At 45.0% G+C, this 22,801-nt stretch overlaps 1 protein-coding gene and 1 pseudogene across 4 annotated transcripts in view; both read right to left on the bottom strand.

The window, feature by feature from the left end:
• The window catches only part of CTNNBIP1 (catenin beta interacting protein 1), a 73,571-nt gene that overhangs the window by 48,007 nt on the left and 2,763 nt on the right, over positions 1-22,801 (bottom strand). The gene's annotated exons all lie outside the window — the stretch shown is intronic.
• LOC308655388 (transmembrane protein 69-like) lies at positions 6,427-7,399 on the bottom strand (annotated as a pseudogene). The gene has a single exon. The product of its transcript is annotated as a transmembrane protein 69-like (transcript).

Genomic DNA, 22,801 nt, shown 5'->3' with positions numbered 1-22,801 from the left:
GCCCACTAGGGGGGAGAACAACAGGTCCTACTCATTGCTGCTCATCTGCCACCAGTCTGCAGTCCTCACTTCCAGCCATCCTTCAGAAACTAAAATGGAGATGGGCTGTCCAAAGCTCCTCTCTGTAGGAACATCTAGAACTGGTGTGTGAGCCACGCTAACTCCCAAATATTTCCTTCCATCTATAGTCGATGGAATCTGCAGATGCAGACCACCAGAAGCCCAACTGTAGCATCCTTCCAGTTGCATCAATCAAAACTTCAGGTGGGCTGGGGCTGGTGGTAAAGTGCTGGCCTAGCATGCAGGAGGCCTTAGGCTTGATTTCCAGCACCAAAAAAAGAAAACCACAAAACAGTGCATAAACCACTAGACATGCAGGGAGGAACCCTACACACTGAGGAGCGAAAGTGCTTCATGACAGGCTAGTTCGGGGCTCCACAAATGACCACCAGCCAACAGGGAGGGGCCCTGGGGCAGGCTGTTTTTTGCATATGAGACACCATCCTGGCCTGACGCCAACTGCATAGACTTTGGGAATTGTGTTCATCCATTTCATCGATTTACTGAGTACCTACCATATACTTTCCAGAACACAGAAGTGGAAAAAAACTAGTCAAAACTAGTTCTACATATAGCCTAGTGAAAGGGGGAAAACAGACAAAAAAACAAATATAAGCAATGAGCAAGTAATAGTCAAAGAAGGCGGCAACTGGAGCTGCCACACAGACTGAGCTGGTGGGGCTGTCAGGGCGGGTGAAAGGTGGGGAGGGAGCCCTGTGGTGGGGGCCTATGGGGTGGCTGGAGAGAAGCAGCCAAAGCAGGAGAGGAAACAGAGAGCTGATCATCAGGGCCATGGAGGCCTTTGTGAGAACCTGACATTGGCCTATGTGAACAGGGCAGCTGCTGGGAGCCTGGAACAGCCTCCCAGGTCTGACCTGGTCTGACCTGGCTGGGGAGGCCACCCTGACTGCTGAAACAGAGAGGCCACAGGGACAGGAATGCAGGCAAAGCTGTCAGGATCTCGGATGAGGAGCATTGGTAGAGGGAGCACAGCATCCAGGCTGGGGCACGTGGTGCAGGCAGACCACAGGCTTCAACATACTGTGGGGGTGGGAGGTTGGGCGTGCAGAGAATCTCCAGTTTGCTGAAGGTCGCCATTCTGACCAACCAAGATGAGGGATACACAAGTAGCGTGGGCCTAGTGAGAGGATGAGGAGCTGGGTTTAGATGCCTTAGAATCTCTTCCACCTCTTAGCCTTCCTTTCCCCATCTCTCTGTGTGGGAGATAATGGCACCTGCCTCAAGGAAGGTTGCAGAAAGTAGATAACATAAAAAGTACTTGGCACAGTGCCTGGTACCCAGCAAGTGCTCAATAAATACCAGTTACTATTATTAATGATAAGAAGACAACAGGATGGGGCTGGGGTTGTGGCTTAGCGGTACAGCATTCACCTAGCACGAGCAAGGCACTGGGTTCGATCCTCAGCACTACATAAAAATAGATAATTAAAGATATTGTATCCAACTATAACTAAAAAATAAATACTAAAAAAAGAAGTCAATAGGAGATAAAAACAGTTAGGAGCTCAGTGGGGCGTGGTGGTTCACACCTGTAATCCCAGCAACTCTGGAGGCTGAAGCGGGAAGATCCTGAGTTCAAAGAAAGCCTCAGCAAATAAGCAAGACCCTAAGCAACTTAGCAAGACCCTGTCTCAAAATAAAGTAAAAAATTTAAAAGAGCCAGGGATGTGGCTCAATGCTTAAGTGTCCTAAGTGCTTACCTAGCATGTGTAAGGCCCTGGGTTCCTTCCTAGTGCTGTGGAGGGTAGGGAATTAAAAGGCTTAAAATCAGGTTGGGGCTGTGGCTCAGAGGTAGAGCGCTTGCCTACCATGCGTGAGGTACTGGTTCGATCCCTACCAGCACATACAAATAAAATAAAAATATTGTGTCCACCTATAACTAAAAAATAAATAAATAAATATTTATTTATTTATTTTTTAAAGGCTTAAAATCCACTGGGTGTGGTGGCACATGCCTAAGATCCCAGTGGCTTGGGAGGCTGAGACAGGAGGATCTGTAAGCTCAAAGCCAGCCTCAGCAATGATAAGGCACTTAGCAATTCATTAAGACCCTGTCTCTAAATAAAATACAAAATAGAGCTGTGGATGTGGTTCAGTAGTCAAGTGCCCCTGAGTTTAATTCCCAGCTGCCCCCCACCCCCCTAAAAGGCTTAAAATCCCCTCTTCCCTCCATGTCTTCCCTCCATGTGTACCATCAGTCCCCATCTGGCTCAAAAGATGGGGACTGCCCTGGTCACATATCAGTGTTCCTGAAACCTCAGCCTCATGGGCATTTTATTTTTAGTTAGTTATTTTTTGGGGTACTGGGGATTTAACCCAGGAGCAATTTGCCACTGATCCACATCCCCAGCCCTTTTTATTTTGTATTTTGAGACAGGGTCTCAGGAAGTTACTTAGGCTTGCTAAATTTTAAATTCCCAAGGTGGCCTTAAATTTGTAATCCTCCTGTCTGAGCCTTCTAAGCTGCTAGGATTACAGCTGTGTACCACCCTGCCCCACCCTGTAGACATTTTGGACTGATCTGTTCCTTGTTGCAGGGCTTTCCTGAGCATTCTGGAAGGATTAGTAACACCCCTGGATTCTGCCCCCTAAACACTGAGGGCACCTCCATCCAGCTGCAGGAATCAGAATCTCCTTCTGACATTGCCTCAGGTCTCCTGGGAAGCAAAATCGCCACCGCTAGAGAAGCCTGCTGTAGGAAGCAGCTCACAGGTACTCTGGCTTCCTGTCTGCCATGCACTCTTCCAACCTCTCAAATAAATGAACTGTTCAGTCTTCACCAGAAATGTGCCTGTTAGGTCTCACAATGAGGACCTGAGCAGAGAAGTGACAACAGCTATGATAACCCAGCTTGTCCAGACTGGAGAAAGATGTGAATCCAGGTCATGCAGGCTCTCAACACTCAACTCTATTACTCTCCAGTATATAAGCAGGTAAAATGCACTCAAGGTCCGCAAGAGGGAGACAGGGCTGAGGGCTGACTTGAAGCCCCAGGTGGCATCTGAGGTTCTCCAGCAACATAAAAAAGGGGGCACCAGAGAGAATTTCCACCCTTTTCGTTCTCAGTAATTAAACTGCAACAACATCCCAGACAAACCTCTCAGGCCTCAGGAGCAACGACCTTAATTAACAAACTCCACACTGCTTCTTCCTCAGTGCAGAGACTGCTCAGTGTTCTGGAACTCTGCTCCATGGGCAGAGCACAAGCAAAACAGGCCTCCTGATGACAGCTTGGCTAAGTTGGGGAGATTGCAGGGTGCACCAATCTTATGAGTGAGTTTGGGATTAGGAATCTGTCCTGAGGTTGCCAACCCAAATTCCAACGTGATCCAAAGCTCCTTCCTGCTGTGTGAAGCCAGAGGATGTTGCAGAACAATAATTATTGTTGCTGCAGCATTTTCTCAGTGCCAGGCATGGAATCATCACATTCATACTTGTCTTGTTCTAGACCTCCAAAGCCTGCAAGGCAGGAATTAGTCACATTTTAGATGAGACAACTGAGGTTCAGAGAGGGTAAGTAACTTGTCCGAGGCCTTGAGGCTAATGGGTGGCTGAGCCTGGATCTGAGTCCATGCTTTGCCTCCATCCTCTCAGCCCCTTCTAGATCAGTAGTTGATAGAAGCATTATCCATTTGAACAAAATAAAATGAAAACTCACTTTACAGAAGAAGGCAGGCAGGCAGGAAGGAAGACAAGCAAGCAAGCCAGACTCCAACCTGCTGCCAACCAGAGGTCAATAAGAAAGTAAGACAAGGCAGAATAGCAACCAGTCAGCAACAGGTCCTCATGGCATCCAGAGTGGTGGAGGGAAGCCTGAAAGGACATTAATGGGCAGTGGCGGAAATGTAATGGGAAGTATCTGAGATGAGATAACTGTATCAATGTTATTTGGGTCGAATGTGATGATTATACTGTGGTTATGTTGAAAAATATCCTGGTTCTTAAGAGACACAGGATGAGATATTCAAGGATTAATTGTCTCCATGCTTGCAACTTACTCTCAAATGATCTAGGAAAAAAGGTGTGTGTGTATTTGGGGTAGGGGGCGGGGGAGACAGGGGCCACATACGCAAGCAAATACAGCAAAATGCTACATTTGGCAAAGGTAGCAATGGGTATGTGGGTGTCCACTGTACTGTGACTTTCCCTCAACCTTGGAAGCAAAGTTAAAAGTTGGAAAAAAAAAATCAAAAGGCCACTTGGAAATGGAAACCACATCAGGCAGCAGAGAGGTGCATGCCTCTCTGAAGGCCCCTAGCTTGACAAGAGTCCCCTTCCCACTGCCCCATGTTAGCCACAGCCAGGCCTCCTCCCTTGGCAAGCAGCTGTGAATCCACATAAAGGGGAGCCATTCTCTCTGGCCACAGGTCTCTGGCATGGGAATGATTCTGGAACAGCTGACATTTACCCTCTGCACACTTCCTACCTCAGAGCCACCCTCCTGCCTCTTCCCAGCAAAACTGCTCATTCTGTTCCAGGTGCAGCACCCTGAAGAAGGTTCTTTGGTGATGGTTCTGGCAACATTTAAATCAAATTCATCTGACCTGATTCAAAACAGTCCCATAGGAGCCACGAGTGGTGGCACATGGCTATAATTCCAGTGACTCGGGAGGCTGAGGTAAGAGGTTCAAAACCAGACTTTAGCAAGAAACTTTGCTTGACCCTGTCTCAAAAAAAAAAAGGCACCGGTGTAAGGCTGGCTGGGGATGTGACTCAGTGGTTAGGTACCCCTGGGTTCAATCCCTGCTATCAACAGGACCAGAGTGCAGGAGCCATGCCCAGCTGTCCTTATTGCCCCAGGGCCCCAGGGAGCTAAGCAAGCCCTGAAGGCCATCGGCAGGTGCTTCACCTCCAAGACAGGCAGGAAAAGAATTTACTTGGAAACAGCTTCCCCGGGACCTGCAGGCTGGGCAGGAAGTGAGAAGGGCTCTTTCATTTGGCCCACTGCAAGGACAGGCAGCCAGTTCCCAACTCACCACCATGTTCCCGCTATAGCTGGGGTTTTTTGTTTGGTTGGTTGGTTTTGGTATCTGTGATTGAACCCAGGGGCACTGAGCTACCCAGCCCTTTTTATTTTGAGTCAGGGTCTCACTAAGTTGCTGATGCTGGCCTTGAACTTGCAATTTTGCTGTCTTGGCCTAGGGCTTCCTAGGATTACAGGCGTGTGCCACCAAGCCCAGGCAGATAAGTAGATTTTTTTTTCCTCCCCCAGATTCAGGGCCTTAAACATGCTAGGCAAGTACTCAGCCGCTGAGCTATACCCCCAGCCCTGAATGAGAAGATTTAATGAACCAAAGGAAACTCTCCCAGCCATGGGATGTCCTCACCTCCGCCAAAGGGCAAAATTACAATTTTGTTTAAAGGACTTAAATGTCTTTTTCTTCTCCTTTTTTAATTTTTTTGTTACTGGGGATTTAACCCAGTGGCACATTACCACTGAGCTATAACCCTAGCCTGTTCTTATTTTTATTTTGTGACAGTGTCTTGCCAAATTGCTTATGGCCTCAAACTTGCAATCCTCTTGCTTCAGGCTCCAGAGTCACTGGAGTTGTGGGTATGTGCCATCATGCCGGGATTTTTTTTTTTTTTTTTGATACCAGAGATTGAACCTAAGGGTACTTAACCACTGAGTCACATCCCAGCTTTTTATTTTTTATTTTGAGACAAGGTCTCTCTATGCTGCTTAGGGCCTTGCTAAATTGCTGAGGCTGGCTTTAAACCTGCAATCCTCCTACCTAAGCCTCCTGAGTCGCTGGGATTACATGTGTGTGCTACCACGCCCGGCCCATACCTGGCTTTACTTCTGAATCTAGAACTGGATGACACTTCATTCCACAAAACATAATAAGAATTCTGATGGATTAAGAAGAGCTGAAGGAAGCAATAACAAGACCAAAAAGCAAGTTGTCATTTCATTTAACTTTCTTTATAAGGTGGGGACAGGAAGAAAACAATGGAAAACCAACTGATTGGTCAATACCAGATTGCTTTAAGTTGCCCTTTTTAAAAAAAAAACAAACCTTTATTTTATTTATTTATTTTTTTATGTGGTACTGAGGATCAAACCCAGGGTCTTGCTTTTTTATTTTACATTTTTCAAGATCAAACATTGAAATGTTTAAGTGGATGACATATCATTCATAAAAAGACTGAATGTAAACCAACCTAAAATGGCGTGACAAAGACCTGTTAGGAATTTTCCTGTTCTTTCTCAAGCAATTACTATGAAATAATTTTTAGAAATGAAAAACAACATATAAAGAACTACCACCACTAGTGAAGAGGGGAAAAAGCCAAACAGATATAGGTCATGCCAAAGTGCAACTTTACAAAATAGTTTTATATTTATTCTACTTGACCAGGTCTCTTGGATCCTTTCTCTGGATAAATATCTTCAAGTAGTTATGTAATTACAAATGAAAAAAAAAAAAAGCCACTAAAGTGACAATTATTCTTAGAGCCTTGAACCGGTTGGGATAATGTGGCAAGAGAAAAAGTTCAACATGTAATGCTATCCTCAAACCTATTATTCCTAAGACTATGGCTTCACTGAGTCTTTCAGAAATAAGGATGGCAAACCATGAAAACACAATAGGAGTTGCACTATTAGCTAAATTAAGGTAGTATGGTTTAGCTGGACTACCTTGGCAGAGCAAAACCTCATCTTACTCCTCCCAAGAAAGATAGGAACTAGCTCCATAAGCCATCTGAGTAAAAGCTAATTCAGGGATATAAGTGTTGGTCATGACCATGACCAATGGTGGAGCAATGAAAGGGATTAGTCTTGCCAGAGTTATATATAATGCTGGCTTTGGGCTGTCAGGCAGGTAAGTGATGGTGCTCGGTGGCCTGGCTGGAAGTACTCCTTGCTTCTGCTTCTTCTTAAAGCTGCATGGGGGATGTATAATACCATCGTGTCTTGCTCATACACACTGGAAATGATGGGAAAACACAAGATGTAGGAAACAAAAGGAATAAGTTCTGATGAAGAGATGATTTCAGAGAAAGTATTTCTATTCTCCTTCTGGTTCCCACGCTCATTGTGAATGGGTACTTCAGCATCTTTGAAGATGCTTGAGAAAACCTCTGGATGAAGTGAAGCATACTGGCCCCTATTAAGTCTTGTTCGGGAAGATGCCAAGCAGTTCTGATTACTGTATTTTTACATTTAAGTGGAGGGGTTATATCAGAAGCATGCTGCTTTTAAATAAAGGGCCTGGGAGTATAGATCCAAAGCAGAGTGACTGTCTAGGGTACAGGGAACCCTGGATTCAATCCTTGGCATTGCAAGTGTCACTCCAGTAAAAAGGCAAGCTGAACCTCAAGGACAGGGATTTGCGGAAAGGCCAAGTTGCTCTTTTTTTTAATGAAAAGAATAAGGTAGAGAGAACTTCATGATCATGCCATTGAAGCTGGCCTGTTGGGGATCTGGCTGTTATCTCTCTAATCCAGACTTATCAGAAAGTCAGATTAACATTTATTTTCAGTTTATTGTATCATCAAACTTTAGCATTAGTGGCTCCATTTGTTCTTCTTCCATTTTTATTTTTATTTTTTTTTTTTGTGGTACTGGATCAACCCAGTGCCTCATACATGTTAAGCTACTGCTGTATCACCAAATTACATCCCCAAACCTTTCTTTATTTTGAGACAGGGTCTTGCTATATAGCCTAGGCTGGCCTTCAACTTGTGATCCACCTGCCTTGGCCTCCAGAGTAGCTAGGATTGTAAGTGTGCATCATCTCATCCAGTGACATTCTTTATTTTTCAGCCTGGTCTGTTAGGGTTTCGTGCATAAGTCTAGTCCAAAACAATGGCCTCCTGCAATTCTTATTTTTATATTTTAAACTTTATTTATGTATTTATTTACTTTTATTTGGAGGATGAGGAGCTGGAGATAGAACCCAGGGCCTCACATACGCTAGGTAAGCACTCTACCACTGAACTACATCCCCAACCCTTTTCTTATTTATTTATTTATTTATTTATTCAGGTACTGTGGGATTGAACTCAGAGGTGCTTTAGCAGTGAACCATATCCCCAGCCCTTTTTCTTTTTTACTTTGAGACAAGGCCATCCTAAGTTGCTTAGGGCCTCACTAAATTGCCAACACTGGCCTCAAACTTGCAATCCTCCTGCCTCAACCTCCCAAATCACTGGGTTTATAGGCATGTGCCACCAATCCCAATTTATTTTTTTTTTGGGGGGGGCGGGTACCAGGGATTGAACTCAAGGGCACTCAGCCACTGAGTGACATCCCCAGCCCTATTTTGTATTTTATTTAGAGACAGGGTCTCACTGAGCTGCTTAGTGCCTCACTGTTGCTGAGGCTGGCTTTGACTCATGATCCTCCTGTCTCAGCCTCCCAAGTCTCTGAGATTACAGGCGTGCACCATTGTGCCTAGCTGTTTACTTATTTTTGAGGCAGGATCTCACTGTTTTCCAGACTGGCCTCAAATTCCTGGGGTTACAGGATCTTCTTACCTCAGCCTCCTGAGTAGCTGGGACTACAGGTGTGTGCCAATGTGCCTGGCTCCTCCTATAATTTGTATTTGACACCTGAGAATCAAAATATTGAGGAAATAGAGGAGCCTGTAGCTGTATACATAATGTTCCTATAACTGGACTGATGTAAAATACCTGTTTAATTCTTGAAAACATTAATCCTATGGGCTAGAGATTAGCTCAGTGGTAGAACACTTGTCTAGTTAGCTTGCTCAAGGTCCTGGATTTAATTCCCAGTACTGAAAATAAACAAACATTTATCCTTGTGATTCTGATCCAACAAGAAGAAAAAGTTCCCCAGAACTCCTCTCTCTTCTAGTCACGAATTGGGTGAAATCTACCTTTGTATAGATGGGGGAGCACCTGGCTCTTCAGCCCCTTGCAGGTCAGTGGCGAACAATGCCCGCGGGAAGAGACTGTTGAGCTGAAGAAGTTTCCTGGGCTGCACAGAACACTCAGGATCCAGGGTTATGACCCTGGGCTCTACAGTTCTCACCAAGAGAAGTAGAGATTTATTCTCTGCACAGTAGGGGAACAGGACAGAAGGCATAAAGGCATGGCTGGGCTTCATTTAAAAAGAGATTCTCTTTTCTTCCCAGAGAACAGCTGGAGCCCTGAATCCTGGCCAAGCTGGAGCCCGAGACCTGAAGTCAGGAACCAGCACGCCTACAGAATCCGGCTACAGATCTTCCTCTAATTCAGCCTGACTCAGGACAGTCGACCTCTGGCAGGTTCCAGGGGGTGGGTAATGCAGAGTCCTGAGCCCGGGTCTATTTATAAGTGAATGTAAGGGCTGGAGTTCTCAGCTTGCTTCTGCATAAGAGGTCTCCCAACCCAAACTGATCTTCTCCAGGGCTGTGACTCTGGCAGGAAGTTTCCTGACCAACGGCATCCGAAGACCATGCTGTGAGCTGGAAGAAGGACTACCTTTTCTTGGGAGGGGATACTGGGGATCGAGCCCAGGGGTACTCTACCCCTGAGTTACCCCAGTATTTTTAAATTTTATTTTGAGATAGGGTCTTGTTAAACTGCCCAGGCCTTGAATTCACAAAGCTACCTCACTGGGATTACAGGTATGCACCACCACACACACAGGACAAATCCATTGATTTTTTTTAATGTTTTGTTTAGTTGTAAATGGACACAATACCTTTATTTTGTTTATTTTTATGTAGTGCTGAGGATGAAACCCAGTACCTCACATGTGCGAGGCAAGCACTCTACTGCTAAGCCCCAGCCCCACGCCACTGACTTTTAAAAAAATATTTATTTTTTAGTTATAGGCAGACACAATATCTTTATTTTATATTTATGTGGTGCTGAGGGTCGAATCCAGTGCTCACGCATGTTAGGCAAGCACTCTAACTCTGAGCCACAACCCCAGCCCCCCCTCCCCCACTGACCATTGATTTTTCTTTTTCTTTTTCTTTTTTTTTTTTTTTTTAGAGAGACAGAGAGAGAGAATTTTTTAATATTTATTTTTCAGTTTTCGGTGGACACAACATCTTTATTTTATTTTTATGTGGTGCTGAGGATCAAACCCAGCGCCATTGATTTTTAACATTTTGGTTTTTGGTTTTGGCAGTGCTAGGGATTGAACCCAGGTCCTAATGCAAGCCAGGTAAGTGCTCTACTACTGAGCCACATCCCCTGCCCTCAGAGGGACCCCTTTTCTCTCCTGTGAGCTAGATCATACCAGAAATACTCCCAATGTGCTGTGAAGTCTCCAAGAGAAAAACTCAGTTGTGCTTCCGGTCAACTTTAGGCTTGAAGGACCAGTCCTAAAGGCTGGGGATATAAATCAGTTGGTAGAGTGCTTGCCTTGCATGCATAAGGCCCTGGGTTCAATCCCCAGCACCAGGGAAGGGGCATGGCCAAGAGGTTCCACAGAGCTTGGGGGTCACCTCTATAGAAATGACCAGAATGTAAACCCCATCCCAAGAAGCTCCATCAACCACGCTGTCAATAGCTATATCAACTTTTACAGGGCCACAGTTTAAAATTCTAATTAAACTTGAAAATTTTAAAGTTTTTTTTTTGTTTGTTTGTTTGTGTGTGTGTGTATATGTGTGTGTGTGTTTCTCCAAAGAGTTAGGGAGAAGACTGACACAAGAGGAGGCTGTTCCAATTTCTTCATGAGCTGCACTCAGCCCCTTCACTCTGAGCCACACAGACATGCTCAGCCACCCTCACTGTCACAGGTAGGCCTAGGCAGGGCAAGCCTAGTGCTCCCAGGGCCTCCCAGAACACCCCAGGACAGGCTGGCCAGCTCAAGAATCCTCGCCCTCCCCAGCTGTTTCTGCTCCCACTCAATCTCTGCTGCCTCCTTCTCCTTAATTTCCCTCCCATATTGGTTCAAATAATCAAGCTGCCTGAACTGAGATTGCTGCATTGCCTCCATTTCTCAGGGCTCAGGGAACCCCCAACCTCCAGTCCTAAAGGTTATGTCTTTAAATCAATTGGGTAGCCTACAGGTTGAAAGCTCAGTCCCTTAGTCATACCCCATGCTCCTAGCTGCCCAGCTCCGGGGATGGCCTTCCTCAGGCTCAGCTGGGAGCCCTAGGGGTGGCTTCCTGGGTGGAACTCATTGAAGCCAAACTGAAGAAAAAAGTTGTAAGGTGTAAAGCCAAGCCTCTTTCCAACAGGTTTTAACTGTATAGGAATGTGCTAATTTGCATAAAAATATAAGCGTGTTCATTTAAGTTGTAAACATAGCTAAATGTGCCACACACTGGAAGATTCATGACCCCACACAGCACAAACGCCACACTGATGTGCCTGGGTAACTGTTCCTGCTCTACTACACAGGCAGCGCTGTAGCTCCTCCAAACAAAACATAATCCAAGGAAGGAGGAAGCCTTCCCCTAGGGGTACTGGGGGCTCAGTTTCCTTCCTCCCAAGTATTTAACAAGCTGATAATCAAAATACAAAATGTTTTAAACAAAGATACTCCCATGTGTTTATTCCACTAACTTGCTGGGGAAATGGTATCAAGAGGAACACTTGTAGTCAGGCTCAAGGGTGCACACGTGTAATCCTAGTGACTGTGGAGGCCCAGGCAGGAGGATCACAAGTTCAAGGACAGCATGGGCAATTCAGCAAAACCTTGTGTCAAAATATAGAGCTGGGGGGCTGGGGATGTGGCTCAAGCGGTAGTGTGCTCGCCTGGCATGTGTGCGGCCCGGGTTCGATCCTCAGCACCACATACCAACAAAGATGTTGTGTCCGCCGAGAACTAAAAAATAAATATTAAAAAAATTTTCTCTCTCTCTTTAAAAAATAAAAATTATATATATAGTGCTGGGGATGCAGCAGTGATAAAGTACCTCCTATTCAATCCCCAGTACTGGAGGGAAAAAATGAGGAACAATCCTAATGGGTCACAAAGCATCATCCAGCCTGAGACCATGGACAGTGGAGGCTGCAGGGAGGTGTGGGAAGACCACCAAGCACATGTTCCAAAAGAGATGGGGAGACAGCATCTGGCACTGCAAACATGATGCCACATCTCCCAGGAGGGTTTGCTCAAGGTCAGGACCACTATGGGAAAGTTCAGGAGAGCAGACAGGAATGGGCTTAGAGGCCAGGGGGGTTGGCATGAGGGATCCAAGAAACTGCTCCATTGCTAATGGGCACAGGCAATAAGCATCCAGAACTGGCCACACCCTGGTAATACACAGCTCAGGAGCCAAATCCTCACCACCCATTTATAATCCCTCATTCCCAAAGCCACCAAACCACAGAAGCTGAAGCTCCTGGCAAAGCTGGCCCATGAAAAGCTCCCCTGCCAAAAAGACTCCTGAGTTTAGACCAAGGACTCACATAAGATTGTCACATTTCGGGCTGGGGATGTGGCTCAAGCGCTTGCCTGGCATGCGTGCAGCCCGGGTTCGATCCTCAGCACCACATACCAACAAAGATGTTGTGTCTGCCGAGAACTAAAAAATAAATATTAAAAATTCTCTCTCTCTCTCTCTCTTAAAAAAAAAAAAAAAAAAAAAAAAAGATTGTCACATTTCACAAAATGAAAGCCAGAAGCCTTTATAAGCCTGTATTCCCAGAAGGCAAGCAAGACCTGCTCTCTTGCAAAACTCAGATCCCAGAGAACAAAACTTCTTGCAAATTTATTTGGGGCACACAATGCAATGTAAACAAGAAGAAAAACAAACAAACAAAAAGACTGGCACCAGCACACCAGTGACGGCATGCTAGTCCTTGCTTCTAGAAGAGTCATTTAAATGACTTTTGTTATAAAAACTTTCCTGGTCCTAAACAAGATAACACAACCAAAGATGTTCCTAAGAGAAAGAAAAACAATGATTTCACAGGCTGCACAAAGCAGAAGAAACCAGAAATCCAGGACAATTGCCCAGGAGAGCCAGGAGAAAGGCAAGGGGCCTGAGTCAAGGTAAACTCCAGATGGAACAAAGTCATGTTTTTTGTTTTTCCCTTACCCTTTTTATTTTGAAAAATTTCAAAGCCTTAGGAAAGGTAAAAGAAGCCAGGCATGGTGGGTGGTGCATGCATGTAATACCAGCTACTCAAGAGGAAGGAGGCTCTCAAGTTTGAGGCCAGCCTTGACAACTTAGTGAAGCTATAAGCAGTATAATAAGACCCTGTTTCAAAATAAAAAATAAAGGCTGGGGATATAATTCAGTTGGTAGAGTGCTTGCCTTGCATGCATAAGGCACTGGGTTCAATCCCCAGCACCACAATAAATAAATAAATAATAAAGGAAGCCGGGCGTGATAGTGCACACCTGTAATCCCAGTGGCTTGGGAGGTCGAGGCAGGAGGATCAAGAGTTCAAAGCCAGCCTCAGCAAAAGCAAGGTGCTAAGCAACTAAGTGAGCCCCTGTCTCTAAATAAAATACAAAAAAGGGCTGGGAATATAGCTCAGTGGTAGAACACCCCTGGGTTCAATCCCTAGTACCCCCCCACAAAAAAGAAAGAAAAGCTCAGATGTACAATGCACATCCAAATACCCTGCCCCTAGAGTCACCACTGATAACCTATTTGTATATTTGTCTAACGCCTCTCTGTGTTGTAGGCATAAGTGGGTGTATACATGTCTTTATCTCTCTCTCTCCCCCTGCCTCCCTATGTTCTTCTTCTTTTTTTTAATGGTGCTAGGGATTCAACCCACAGCCTGGCTCCTGCTAAGGAAATGCTCTTCCACTGAGTTACATTCCCAGTCCCTTTTCTTTTTCTAGAACCATTTGATATCACATCACTTCACTGAACACCCTCATTCAGGATCTCCTAATGCCCCTCTCCTAGATACCCACAATGCCATTCATTTTCACCCCAAGAAATTAATTTTTAAGTTTTATTTATTTATTTATTTCAGTACTAGGGACTGAACCCAGGGGCACTCTACTACTAAGCTATATTCCTAGCCTTTTGTTTTGTTTTTAAATATTTACTTTTTAGTTGTCGTTGGACACAATACCTTTATTTATTTATTTTTAGGTGGTGCTGAGGATCGAACCCAGAGCCTCATGTGTGTAAGGCGAGCATTCTACCGTTGAGCCACAACTCCAGTCCCATTCCCAACCCTTTTTATTTTTGAGACAGGTTCTCTCTAAGTTGCTGAATCTGATCTCAAACTTGGAATCCTCCTGCTTCAGCCTCCTCAGTCACTGGATTGTAGACATATACCACCATGCCAAGCTACTCCAAGGTATTTAATAGTAACCCAGAACCATGGTTTCTACACAGACCATATCTATATATACCATATCCAAATGTTCACAATCCTCCCCCTTCAATTTAGCCTTTACTGTTGTTTTTTTGTTTGTTTTCTTCTTCTTTCTTTTTCTCCCCCCACCTTTTTTTTTTTTTTTTTTGGTACTAGAGATTGAATGCAGGGGTGCTTAACCACTGAGACACATCCTTAGTCCTTTTTATTTTTTATTTTGAGACAGGGTCTTACTAAGTAGCTCAGAGCCTTGCTAAATTGCTAAGGCTGGCTTTAAACTTGCAATCCTCCTACCTCAGCCTCCAGAGCCATTGGCATTACAGGCATGTACCACCATAGCAGGCTCCTTTACTGGTTTTTAATTGAGGACCTAATGAAGGGATCTTGATGGCCCTGGGTTCCCATTCTCTTTAACCTCCTTAGTCTGGAATGGTTTGTCAGCTTTTCTTTATTTATCAACACATTAACATTTTTTAGAGTTCAGAACCATAATTTAGGATTTCCCATAATCTAGATTTGGCTAATTGTTACTTAGAATTTAAAACATTTTGGAAATAAACTGCTGTAGCTGACATTATCAGTGTTCCCTAGGAGATGCATAATGCAAGCTTGCCCCAATTCTGGTTAGACAGAGTTTGATATATTGGTTTTGGATTAAAGTTTTACACTTACAGAGTGTGTATATATTAGAAGAAAATACAGGCTGGGCACAGTGGTACACATCTGTAATCCCAGAGGCTCAGGAGGCTGAGGCAGGAGGATCACGAGTTCAAAGCCAGCCTCAGTAAAAGTGAGGCACTGGGGCTGGGGATGTGGCTCAAGCGGTAGCGCGCTCGCCTGGCGCGCGTGCGGCCCGGGTTCGATCCTCAGCACCACATACAAATAAAGATGTTGTGTCTGCCGAGAACTAAAAAATAAATATTAAAATTCTCTCTCTTTCTCTCTCTCTTAAAAAAAAAAAAAAAAAAGCCAACCTAGAAGTCACAAAAGATTTACAAAATCTAGTCACATAAAAATCAAAACTCTGGGGGCTAGGGATATAATTCAGTGGTACAAAATGTGACTAGCATGCAGGAAGTTCAAGAACTGAAAAAAATGTGTAGCTTAGTGTATAACATATCCCTAGAGTGCAAGAGGCCCTCGATTTGATCCCCAGCACTATGAACAAAAACAAACAAAAGACACGAAGGCCTTGGTTAAGAGTGGTCACTTTGGGGGAGGTGAACTATGTGGCTACAAATTCAGGAAAGGAGGAAGATTTCGTTTTTACCATGTAACCCTTTGAATTCTGCACTATTAACTACTCAAAAAGAATGAACCTTTTCTTTAAAGTAAGTGGAATGAGGTCAGAAGATCAGAGTAAAAGAAGAGCTCCTCTGGGTAGTCCTTCCTGGCCAGGGCCATGTCTGATGTAGAGCACTTGTCTCCATCTTTATTGCTCTTGGGCTTGAGATTGGTGATGCAGAGCAAGTAGCCACCATTCAGAGCAGAGGTCAGCAGGGCAGAGGGGTGCCATGACCTCTCAGGCAGCACCACCCCCACCCCAGGAGGGAGGAGAAGACCAGGCTTCAGCTTCAGCTGACTGGCTTCACTGTGCCTACCACATGCTCCAGAAGGCTGCTTCAGGCAGGAAGCTGACTGAGGGTCTAGAGGGACACCCTACAGAGAGCTCATTTGCCTAAGAAGCCCACCATTCCCTCCTAAGAGTCACAAACACCCTATCTTCCTGCAACCCCAGCAATTGGCAGAGGAAGGCCATGTGCTACAGGGCTGGGGGCAGTGCCAATGGCGCTGACAGGAGAAACAGGGAGCCTCTTCCTTGGATGCAAGGCCAGTGTGGAGCACAAGATCAGGAACAGGCTCCCTCGGCCTAGACAGAGTTTACCTTGACCTTGATAGTTACCACCTTTTGCTCCCTTCTTCGTAAATAAAATAGGATCACTCAAGGGCTCAGAACTACCACTTTACCATCTTAAAGCTCCTAAATTATCCTAGTAGCTCTCACAACTTTAGGTATGTAAATCAGCTCCTCCCCATACACACACAAAAAGAAATGAGAAATTACAAATATAAAATCAAAATGTCCTCTACCTGAAGAAGACTAGAGGGTCCCAAACAGATCTTATTTTACAGTCCTGCAGCAGAAGAATGTTCAGGGAGGGTGAAGGTCAGGATGGGTCTCTGGGAAGCTGGGCTGCCTAACAAGAGACTGTGAGGCCTCTGTCTGGTCAGGGAGGTCTGGAAACTGGTCCATGAGCTACCCAGAGATTTAATCAGAAGAACAGGGGTGGGGCCCATGTTGTGAAAGATGTTTGATCCACAAGGGACCCTGATCTCTGCAGGAAGCCTCGCTGGCAGAATCCAAGGTTGCTGAATGACAGGCAGTAACTTCATTTGCCCTGGGCTTGTTATTCAGATCAGGGAAGCAGACCGTGGGATTCCAGCAGCAGGAAACATGTGGGTTGGATTCTTGGGTTATACACGAGCCTGAAAAAGGCTTAATTGGAGCTGGTCTCAAAGCCTCCCACCCAGCTCTCCACGTGGGAGAGGAGGTGGAAGTGGGTCACATTCTTCCAGTTGCAACAGCACTGCTGCAGGTTCCAGCCATAGCAGCATCAGCCCAGGTGCACCGAGTGACCTAATCTCACTGTGCCAGCCACTTCCTCCTGATCAGATGCTGCATGATTCTTCCCTTGTTGCCAGACTGAAGGGGTAACTGACTGGCACCAGGCACACTGCCCACCACTGATATATAACATCACCCAGAGATATGCCATGCCATGCCATCTTGGCACCTTCCTCTCCCTTTAAACATGGCTAGCTACCTCTGTCAGCCCTTTGCCCTCTCCACACCAGCCCTGGCTGGAGGGAGAGAGGAACACTGTGTGCTTCACATGAGCTACTGAGCCTCCCTAACCTTGGTCTTTGAGAGACCTGGAGGCCTGCTGCTAGGCAAATGTGGGGAACAGGAACCCCACTTCTGCCTTACTCTGCATATACTGACCCCAAAAAGGGGCTTGAGACACAGGTGTCTAATGTATCCATTTCTTCAGGAATTCTGGGGCACACCAGAAACCCCCATAGTCCATTTGCCACCAAATGCCTGTTTTCCAAAGTTGGCAGTGGGAAGAACTGTTGGGAAGGAAGGACATCTGGAAAGACAGATCAGGTGACTGTTATGTACAAAAGGCATCAGACAAGTTGGTGACAGAATTCCAAAACCCAGCAAAACCTTTGGGCAGAGACCCTCAATGTGATCCCACCTCAAGTAACAGAGGTCAAGGCTATAAGTGGAAGTAGAGTTCTTACTATACAGGGCTGCTCAGGTGCTCTTTGTGGCTAAAGATGCCCATACCAAGTGCCACTTCTGTCACCTGTGACATAATCTAAAAATCTTCCCTGTTCTTCTGGGGAGCCAGTGTAGCCTACCACCTTAATGCCCACCTAGAACAGGTAACCACTGGGCTGAGGTGTATATCTGGAAATTGTATTCTGATTCTCCTCCTCAGAGGCATGACACTCTCACCAGCACATTCTTTCTTCATTCACATGACCCTCCTAGATAATGAGCCTCCTGGCCCTAGCCTATAAGCCTTGAATGGAGAACTATTTTTACCCCATCTGCCATAGCATTCCCCTTACAATGCTATGTGCCCAGGCTACAGAATATTAAAAAACCTCACTAAATTTTTTCTTTCTCTTTTCTTCTTCTTCTTTTTTTTTTTTTTTTTTTTTTGACAGTGCTGTGGATGAAACTTAGAGTACTTGCCTAGCTTGCACAAGGCCCTATCGCTGATCTACACAACCAGCCCCTAAATATTAACTCAATCAATGAGTCATTTCGGGTAGGAAGAGGGCAGGGAGAACAAATGGAAGACAACCACCTCCTCTTGGCATGTCATTCCTGGCTTACACAATAGGGAACCAATCCTGCTAGCCCCCTATGTGGCCTACTCCCACAGTGCTCAGAATCCTGCTGTGATGTGAAGCACAAACATCTCCTTGCACACAACAACACTGCCATAAAAATGGAGACATATTCATGATACTTGATCCTTCAGAAACCTGGGAAGGACAATGTTTGGGTCCAACTATGCCCACCCTGGAAGGATTCTTTCCCTCTGGGGATTGCTGTCTTCTCCTTTTTAACAAGGCTTCGTAGAGGACCAGGGCCTAATAGGTCTTTAATAACTGAGTATAACAGCAGTTGGTGCCCAGTTCTCTTTCATAAAAGAAGTTCAAAAGCACTTTGGCTCAAACATCACAATGCTCCTGGGAACTATGAAGGCACAAGTATCATTATCCCCATTTACAGTCAGAGAAAGTGAGGCAAAGGGAGGTTAATTAGCTTGCCCAAGGTCAAATAAGACAGGGAAAGGGCCTAGTATTCAAATCCTTTGCAGCAGCCAGTGAACTAACTCGGGCTACCCTAAGCATGTCACCTGCACTGGGCTTAAGGGAGATTTTTCTTTTTCTTTCTCTCTTTGTAGTTTCATCTGAAAAATGATGTATAACATGTTGTTCAGAGCTTTGCTTGGAAGCCATGCTGCCAAGACTGTTCCCAATGAGCTGAACCTCAAACAAATTTCTTAACCTTTCTAGGCCAGTTTCTGAACATGTAAAATGGTAACAACTGCACATATCTCAGAAACTACAGTGAAATTAAATGAGACAATGTACTTAAAATGCCGTTACCATTCATTTTCTCATTTTCTAAATGAGCTCATATCCTTCTCATAATGAGAAAACCAGTTACATGAGGAAAAGACAGTACCCACTGTTTACTTTTTATGAGACCACAGATGACATGTGACTAACAGGGATTTCAACTCTGCCAATGAAATGCCCCAGGACCCTGAACATGACTTATAATACAAAAGTTCTATTTAATTTCTAGCAACTCCTGCTGGCCTCTCAAGGTTGGCAGAGCAGTGATCATGGACAATAACTAACAGTGGCATGCCTACAGGAGGATCCAAAAAGCTGGCCATTGCACAGGCTAGAAGCCAACTCTGGGTGAGCTAAGCCCCTGGGTCTGAAAGGCCCTTTCTGAGGGTGCTGCTGAGTTTCCAATCCTACTAGCTCAGACCAGAGACAGTCAATGTTTTCTAGGCACCACATGTTTCTATCTAGTAATCAACAGGAGGTACTCAGGGGTGACTGTGTAGATTGACCCTCTATAGTGGACGTGGTGGTAGTTGGCAGGAGGCTAGAAGAGAAGGTGACTAGGAAACCTGTCAGTTCTCTCTTGATATTCCAAAAACTGTTATCTGTGTGTAAGCACGCCCATGAGGCACCAATGAAAAATTTCAGCAAAACTCCAAGATTGCCGAAGAGTCACTGCCAGGATAAGTGGCTTGGGCTCAGGTGGAGCTCAGTGGTAGAGCACTTGCCCAGCATGTATGAGGGCTAGGTTCCATCCCCAGCACTGCCAAGGGTAAAAAAAAAAAAAAAGATAAGAAGCTTTAACACACAGAACAGAGAACATGCAACATTCCACTAGAGATGACAAGGTGCTAAGGGCTGGCCATACTCATTCACTGTACTCAGGTATGGTGGGGCATGCCTATAATCTCAGCTACCTGGGAAGCTGAGACAGGAGGATCACAAGTTCAAAGCCAGCAGGGGCAACTTAAACCCTGTCTTAAAGTAAAAAATAAAAAGGGCTGAGGATGTAGCCCAATGATAGAGTGCCTCTGGGACCAATCCCCAGTACTGGAAAAGAAAGAAATGTTTGCAAATGACTTACTGACTCGGGGGAGGAAAACACTCGATGGAATGTGCAGCCTCTTGGTCAACTGAGCTGAGGGTTCCTAGGTCATCTGAGTACCTGGGCTATAGATATGAGGACCCTGATGGGAAAATTCACTGATGGCCAGCTGGCCGACAAAGGCCTTCCCAGGACTAGGTCATGCCACTCCAGCTGTTCTTCCTAGTGTCCTGATTGCTCTTAGTATGGATTCAAATATTCTCTTAGAGACCCAGGAAAAGTTCCCATGCAGCAACTTCCCACTGTTCAGAGTTCAAGAGTAAAATCCAAACTTCTTACCACAGCCACAGACCTTGGCCCTATTAACTCTTTGCTTACCATACTCCAGGCCCACTGGGATTTTTTTCTCTTGTTCTCTCTGCCCACAAAGATGAACCTTAGGGCCACCATCCAAGTATCCATTCAAAAGTCACCCCTCAGAACTAGCTAAAGTTATGACTCTCACTTGTGAGGATGAGGCAGGAAGATCAAAAGTCTGAAGCCAGCCTGGGTGATTTAGCAAGACCCTGTCTCAAAATCTAATTTTAGTGTTGTATAAAAGGAAAGAAGGTTAGCATTCTCCTCTAGAAGGATTGAGAGGCCCGTGGGCCTGACAACGTGCATATAGTCACAGCATTGCCACTTAGGCGTCTAACTGCCATTGTTCCAACAGATGAATGGATAAAGAAAATATGGTACACTGACACAATGAAGTTTTACTGAGCCATGACAAATGAAATTATGACCTTTGCTAGTAAATGGATAGAACTGGAGAACATCCTGCTAAGTGAAATTAGCCAGACTCAGGAAGTCAAGGATCAAGGGTCATATGCAGAAGCTAGAGCAAAATAAGAAAAAAAAAGGGGGGTGGGGGTGGGGCATGGATCTCACGAAAATAGAAGGGAGATCAGTGATGTAGAGGAAGGGGATGGAAGAAGAGGGATAAGAAAAGGGAGGAACCATGGAATGAAAATGACCAAATTATGTGATGTACAGTCATGAATATGCCAGTGAATTTTACCTATGTGTATCTCTATTATTGATTAAAAAAAACAATAAATACATAGAAGAACAGTAGAGGAGAGTAAGGGGAAATGGGGGAGGAGGGGAGGAACAGGAAGTACCAGGGACTGAATTAGAGCAAATTATATTCCCGTGCACATATGATGTCAAAATGAACCCCACTATTATGCATAACTATACTGCACTCATAAAAGCATTTTTAAAAACTAATAATTTTTAGAAAGGGCTGGGGGCCACACATAGTGGTACAGGCCTGCAACCCCAGCAAGTGCGTCAGCCTGCATTCTTTTGTTTGATTGTTATCTCTGTCACACCAGAAGACAAACTTCAGGGCTGGGTGGGTAGCAGAGTAGTAAAGGGCATGCTCAGCATGCCTGAGGCCCTGGTTCCACCCTCAGTGACACACACACATAAAGAAGATAAAACTTCATTGGGCCACCAGTCTTGGCTACTTTATTCTTGGTTATATCCCTAGTACCTACAACAACATAGTCAGTGCTTAATATGCCAATCAATTTAAAGATGAAATTGTAACTAATACTAGCTGGGCACATTGGCACACACCTATAACCCCTGCAATTTGGGAGTCTGAGGCAGGAGGATTGCAAGTTTAAGGCCAGCCAGGGCAATTTAGTAAGATCCTGTCTCAAAAAATTTTAAAAAGGACCACTGCTCAGTGGTAGAGCACACCTGGGTTTCATCCCCAGTAACAAGGGTAGAAAATAATACTTCAACAAAGTCCATACTAAGTGCTAGGTGCTGTTCAGAGCATCAAAAAGTATTACTTAATTTAATCCTCCAACAGCTCCATGAGGGAGTTGCTATTATTTTATAGATGGGGAATTCAGACCTGGAGAGGTTAAATTATTTGCTGAAGATTACAAAGCTCATGACGGATGAATCAAGATCCAAACCCAGATAGTCTCAGCACAAAGTCCATGCTCTAATTAAGAGCTACACTTCATATTTGCTGAGTGTCAAATAACTACTTGGTCAGCACGCTTGGCAGCTGTTCCCTGCAGGCAGGGCTGAAGAGAGAGCAGCCCTGTCATGGAAGGGTTGCCCATACAGTGAGCATGGTGAAGGACAGGCTGCTGGGTTTCCACCGTGTGGTACCCAGGAAGGATTCTGCAAGGATGCACAGTTTGATGAAATGACAAGGATAGGGCTAGAATTCTGGAGTATTAGTTTTAGGTGTTATGAGACACCTGGGTCAGTAAACTGATATTTGATGAGTTTACACTTTGTGTAGGGCACCAATCTATATACTGTGAGGGATGCAAGATGAATCAAATGGAGATGCTAGCCTCAGAGAGCTTGAAGTCATGTGCAAACACATGGACCTGAAATAAGAGAAGAAAGTGACAGGCACCATAAGGAAATGTACAAACTGCTTGGAACTTCAAAGGAATTACCTAGTCCCTAGGGGCCACTGCTACCCAACCATAAGAGGAGGCCAGCTACATAATCTCCAAGGCCCTCTCTTTCTCACAGTATGGTTCAGAAGCAACATAGAGACCAAGTTTTTTTTTCTGGTTAATAGCTCAAGTTCATGGCCACTCAAGTATTCTCCAACCTACTGTGGGAACAATCCAAGTTTCTTTCTTTTTTTGCAATGCTAGGTATTGAACCCAATGCCTCATGCATGCTAGGCACATGCTCTACCACTGAGCTACAGCCTCAGCCCCTCCAGTTTCTTTGTGCAATATCTTACAACAGAAGAAGGGCAGTAATGCTCCCACT

This window comes from Spermophilus citellus (genome assembly GCF_964194105.1).
Source record: "Spermophilus citellus genome assembly, chromosome: 9".
NCBI lineage: Eukaryota > Metazoa > Chordata > Mammalia > Rodentia > Sciuridae > Spermophilus > Spermophilus citellus.
This window is presented reverse-complemented; position numbering and strand designations above follow the sequence as displayed.